Genomic DNA, 6609 nt, shown 5'->3' with positions numbered 1-6609 from the left:
AAAAAGAGAGATAGACTTTGAGTAGGGGCCTGAGGAGTTACTGGCAAAACGAACCTATCTCCGAGGCTCGCTCAAGGAGCAGTCGCATCTTGTTGGTTGGTTCTTGTCATTGGCTGCGTTCTTGGATTTCCAACTGGTGCTCCAACTCTTGTATGCATGAGTCCTTGGTGGTGAGAAGATCAAAAATAGTTGTTTCTTGTACCATCCTTGCGGCATTCAGTTCTTCAAATCACCTTGTTGCTGCCTCCTGTGCTTGTCTCACTGCAGCCGATATTCCTTAAGACTTTGTAATCTTGTGAAGTCTTTGTGTGGGCCAAGGCTTGACTTGCTTGGAGCTGTTGTGTTATTTTCATATTTGCTTCTTTGTGTGTATCCATCATCTTTTGCATTTCTAATTTGTTGGTGCTGATGGTCTCATTGAGTGCTTGTATTTTTTTTGCATTTGCTCTGTTGCTTTGTTCTCTTTCTTGTTGGAGTTGGAGCACTCTTTTTTCTACTTTTTTCAAACTTGAGAATAGTGAATTTACTCTTCTCTGTAGTTCTTCTTCCTCGGCTTGGGAGGTATGTTGTAGCTCCTATACCTGTTTAGCCTGGATAGCTGCTTGTTCCTTGTTATGTGCTACTTCCCTTTGAATTTTCTCCTTTGCATGTTTTAGCTGTGCTTTCAATTCTGTATTTTCCTTGATTTTTTGCACTAAAGTTTGACTCAAAATAAGTTTTTTGTTTTCGAGTATTTGGTATTTGACCTGTTGCTCATTGTTGCAGTGCTGCCTTTAAGCTTTTTAGGATGACCTCCCTGTGTGTTGCTTCTGCTGTTGTTCGATGCTCTTGCAGTGTTTGAACTTCATTGGTAGCTTCGTGGACGTGCTTCCATAGCGTTGCATTTTGGTCATGAAGCATATGAGTTGTAAGAAGATGACATCGCCATCTCTAGTCTTGTTTTCAAAGGGAAGCACTTGTTGCTACTACCCCTTCCAGCCCAGAGTGTGGCAAGTGCAAGAGTCCTTCCAAACCTTCCACAGTCTCTTGAAAGAATCTATCATAATCCATATCATGGAGGAAAGATGTCTCTGCAATCTCCTCTACTTCTTCTAGGTGTTGCCTTTTACTGGGACTTGGTGTCTCTTTGGCCCTTTGTCGCTTCCCTGTATTATCTAGTGGCTCTTCGCAAAGTTCTAATGGGAGTGATGTGGCTTCTTCGTGTCCTTGGGGCTCTGCTTCTGGCAACGTTTCCTATTGCAACTCTTTATGCAGATCAACAAAAGTAGGTATATTTGACATTGTTGAATTTGTAAGAGGGGAAAGATTTTTTAAAATTAGTTGTGCCGGACTTTGAGGGGGAGTTTGATGATGTATACGTGCTTCCATCAAGTGCTGACAAGGTGAGACTTGCTGCTTCCTACTGCCCCAATACTTCTTGGTCTGATGCTATTTCCTGGGCTCGCTCGACCTCGATCCTTTGTGTTTCCTCAGCAACATCAAGCATAATGCCTCTCATCTTCTTTTCAGTCTTCATCTTTCTTCATCTCCTTTAGGATTTCTTTTGTTTCCATCAGTATGGCTTGTCCTTCCTGCATTTCTTTAGCGGTAAGTGGTGGTGGTGGTGCTGTCTATATTGTCGGTTGCATCCTTTCTTCTCATTTCGGATTGGAAGAGGCCTCTAAGCTATGGTCGGTGGTAGCCTTTAAGCTTTTTAGGATGACATCCTTGTGTGTTGCTTATGTTGTTGTTAGATGCTCTTACATTGTTCTAACTTGATTGGTAGCCTCCTGGACCTGCTTCCATAGCATTGCATTTTGGTCATGAAGCATATGACTTGTAAGAAGATGACATCGCCATACTCGCTGCTCTTGTTCCCCAAGGGAAGCACTTGCTGCTGCTGCCCCTTCCAGTCCAGAGTGTGGCAAGTGCAAGAGTCCTTCCAAGCCTTCTCTAATTTGTTGGTGCTGATGGTCTCATTGAGAGCTCGTATTTTTTTTGCATTTTCTCTATTGCTTTGTTCTCTTTCTTGTTGGAGTTGGAGCACCCTTTGTTCTGCTTCTTTCAAACTTGAGGATAGTGAATTTAGTCTTCCTTGTGGTTCTTCCTCCTTGGCTTGGGAGGTATGTTGTAGCTCCTCTAGCTGTTTAGCCTGGATAGCCGCTTGTTCCTTGTTATATGCTACTTCCCTTTGAATTTTCTCCTTTGCATGTTCCAATTTGCATGTTCCAGTTGCGCTTGATTTTCCTTTGCATTATTTGTATTTTCCTTGATTTTTTGCACTAAAGTTTGACTCAAAACAAGATTGTTGTTTTCGAGTGTTTGGTATCTGACTTCTTGCACCCCGTGGTTGGCAGCCTTTAAGCTTTTTAGGATGACATCCCTGTGTGTTGCTTCTACTGTTTTTAGATGCTCTTGCAATGTTTGATTGGTAGCCTCCTGGACCTGCTTCCATAGCGTTGCATTTCGGTCATGAAGTATATGACTTGTAAGAAGATGACATCGCCATATTCGCTGCTCTTGTTAACCAAGGGAAGAAATTGTTGCTTCTGCCCCTTCCAGTCCAGAGTGTGCACGAGTCCTTCCAAGCCTTCTCTAATTTGTTGGTGCTGATGGTCTCATTGAGAGCTCGTATTTTTTCTGCATTTGCTCTATTACTTTGTTCTCTTTCTTGTTGGAGTTGGAGCACTCTTTGTTCTTCTTCTTTCAAACTTGAGGATAGTGAATTTAGTCTTCCTTGTAGTTCTTCTTCCTTGGCTTGGGAGGTATGTTGTAGGTCCTTTAACTGTTTAGCCTAGATAGCTGCTTGTTCCTTGTTATGTGCTGCTTCCCTTTGAATTTTATCCTTTGCATGTTTCATTGTTGCGCTTTCAATTCTGTATTTTTGTTGATTTTTTGCACTAAAGTTTGACTCAAAATAAGATTGTTGTTTCCGAGTGTTTGGTATCTGACTCTTGCTCCTCGCGGGGGGCAGCTTTTAAGCTTTTCAAGATGACATCCCTGTGTGTTGCTTTTGCTATTGTTAGATGCTCTTACAGTGTTTGAACTTTATTGGTAGCCTCCTGGACCTGCTTCCATAGCGTTGCATTTTGGTCATGAAGCATATAAGTTGTAAGAAGATGACATCACCATACTCGCTGCTCTTGTTCCCAAAGGGAAGCACTTGTTTGCTGCTGCCCCTTCTAGTCCAGAGTGTGGCAAGTGCAAGTCCTTCCTCCAGGCCTTCCTCCAGGCCTTCCATAGTCTCTTGAAGGAATCTATTATAATCCTTATTATGGAGGAAAGATGTCTTTGGAACCTCCTCTGCATCTTCTAAATGTTGCCTTTTACTGGGACTTGGTGTCTCTTTGCCCTTTGTCGCTTCCCTATATCCAGTGGCACTTTGAAGAGTCCTACTGGGAGTGATGTGGCTTCTTCAAGTCCTTGGGGCTTTGCTTCTGGCAACGTTTCTAGTTGAGACTATTTATGCAGCTCAAGAGAAGTAAGTATATCTAACATTGTTGAATTTTGAAGAGGGGAGATTTTTTAAAATTAGTTGTGCTGGACTTTGAGGGGGAGTTTGATTTTGTTTATGTGCTTCCGTCCTCTCTGGAGGTGCTAACAAGCTGAGACTTGCTGCTTCCTGTTGCCCCAATACTTCTTGGTATGATGCTATTTCATGGGCTAGCTCGACCTTGATCCTTTGTGTTTCCTCAACAACGTCAGGCATAATGCCTCTCATCTTCTTTTCGGTCTTCTTCTTTCTCCCTTTCTTGATCTCCTTCATGATTTCTTTTGTTTCCATTAGTATGGCTTATCCTTCGAAAGATTCGTGCCCCCTCTGCGCAACGAATTTTGGGGTGCTAGCAGTAAAAGTAGCACTTCTTGCACAGGGCAAAGCCTCTCACTTGGGGCCTCGCCCATGGATATCCATATAAGAGACTAATCCCTCGGTTCTTCCAAAACCAAACTCAGAAAAACTTCCCTCATCGAGCATACATAGGCGATTTCTCTAGGATATTTTATTCTAACGTAGTCAAGGTCTTCACTAACCAAACTGATCTGACCGAACCCATAAGTCTCATGGTCAGATCAAGGAAGAAACTTGCACTTGGATCATAGAGTCCAATGCTTTTTTCCTCATCAAGAGGCATAGCGGTTGATTCTTTTCCATAGAACAAGGGTTATCTGAGGTTAACTTCAACTATTGTAATTTAACAGAATTGAGTCTCATTTTAGGGATCCATCAGTCCAACCTAACCCCATCCAATCCCATGGGTTAGCCAACTGCCCAACCACTCTAGTGATAGGATCCATTCAGAAATTTGTTTATGTTTTGCCCTGGGTACCATGGAAAAGAGTTCCCAGGCCCCCTAGCCGACGCTTCAAGCAAACTTCAAGATAGTCACACCACTTACACACCCAATATGATATTGCCTAATTCACAGATTCAGCTATCTTTAAAACAATCTTTTAATGAAACCATAGTATCACTGATCATAGTCCTTCAAGATAGTCACACCACTTACACACCCAATATGAAATTGCCTAATTCACAGATTCAGCTGTCTTTAAAACAATCTTTTAATGAAACCATAGTATCACTGATCATAATCCTCCAAAATATCTAGCTTGAATTCCAATTTATAATCATTCCTTCATCAGTGTACCTATGGCATCATTGGCAACCAGAACGCTCACCACCTATTTACTCGGGGGCCTTTTCAATAGTTCCTAGCTCATAGTACCCAAAAATATAATCACATAATAAAATCCAGATGGACTCTCCATTGAAGATCAGCAAGATCAACCAACAGATCCATATAAAAGAGCCATGGACTCATTCATTGGTGAGGACCAGCAAGGCCAATCAACCAGATTGTTGCTTGAGTTCAAAAAACAACTCTTACACCTTGTTCCATTTTCTTCCTTGACGCATGCGTGGGTATCTTCGGCGACCCAGAGCCTGAGCACCGTATAGTTAGCACCCTCTAGGCTTCTTCGCAGGTCTCATAGCGCTTCACTCATAGGCCGCTTCCTTGGTCCCTTATCCACCGTACCGGAAGCTCACCATTTAAATTGAATCGAGGCTGGTCAAGACCTTGGCCGACCTTGCTATGCGAGACGTCCTCCGTTGACTCTTCGTTCAGCTGTTGCAACTTTATCACTTAGGTCTCCATGACCTCATTCACAAGATGGTCAAAATGCTGTCCCAGCATTCTTGACATAAAACAGTCATTTAAAAATAGGTTTGATAAATACAGTTTCTAACGAACTCTTATCTTTTGACATTGTTCCACATCATTTCTCGTTATTCCACATTCTTCTACATCAGTTTACATTGCTTATTCCACATCCAGTCATATGTATTCCCATCGTCCCTTATCCATTCTCATCCAATCACATCATATTACATCTCATCACATCTATCCTTATCACATCACATCACAACATATCCACATCACATCTCATCCATTCATATCACATCACATCCATCTACATTCATTCAGATCCACATCACATCTAAATATCATTTACATCACTTCACATCCATTCACATCTACCCAAGTCCACATCACATCACATCTCATCTATTCACATCATATCTCATCCATTCATATCTAACCAAACCCACATCACATCACATCCATTCACATCTCATTACATCACATTCACATCTCACCATATCCACTCACATCTCATCACATCCATTCACATCCATCACACCCATTCACATCCCACATTCATTCACATGCATGTCTATCACATCACATCTCATTCTCATCCATTTACATCACATCACATCCTTTCACATATCATCACATCTCATCACATTCACATCCACATCCATTTACATCACATCGTATCTCATCCACATCTCATCACATCCACATCCACATCCATTTACATCACATCACATCTCATCCACATCACATCACATCCACATCCACATCCATTTACATCACATCACATCTCATCCACATCTCATCACATCCACATCTACATCCACATCCATTTACATCACATCACATCTCATCACATCCACATCCACATCCATTTACATCACATTCACATTTAGTACCATTTTCTTTTTTCGATACCAATAGGACTTTTCTAAGTTTTTGCCAATTGCTTGGCCTAGTTAAAGGTACTTTACTCGATGGATATTTTCATATTCTTTCTCAAATTTCTTAAGTGAAATATATTCAATATTCTTCTTTTAAGTAAAAGATTCATGGGATTTACAAAAATCAATTCTATCCATATTTTCCAATAAAACTTTTGATAAATACTCATAATTTGAGTTATGCCAAAAATGCCTCTTTTACCATTTAATTACTTGGATCTCAAATATCATGAAAATTCCTCCTTTTGCATAAAAATAAATTTACTAAAAATTCCTCTTTTACCATTTAAATACTTGGATCTCAAATATCATGGGAATTCCAGTTTTTGCATAAAAATAAATTTACCAAAAAACACTCTTTTCTCATAATCAATTAATCAAGCATAATTCTAAAAAAATTATCTCATGAATATGATGAAAATCATTCTTTTTGCATAGGATGTCTAATCCTAGAATAAGACCTCTTTCTAAAAATTTTGCCATAGCTTCGCTACTATTACTGATAATTGTAAGATTCCTCCCCA

This window comes from Cibotium barometz, chromosome 35, assembly GCF_041138505.1.
Source record: "Cibotium barometz isolate CiBa-2024 chromosome 35, ASM4113850v1, whole genome shotgun sequence".
Classification (NCBI taxonomy): domain Eukaryota; kingdom Viridiplantae; phylum Streptophyta; class Polypodiopsida; order Cyatheales; family Cibotiaceae; genus Cibotium; species Cibotium barometz.
This window is presented reverse-complemented; position numbering follows the sequence as displayed.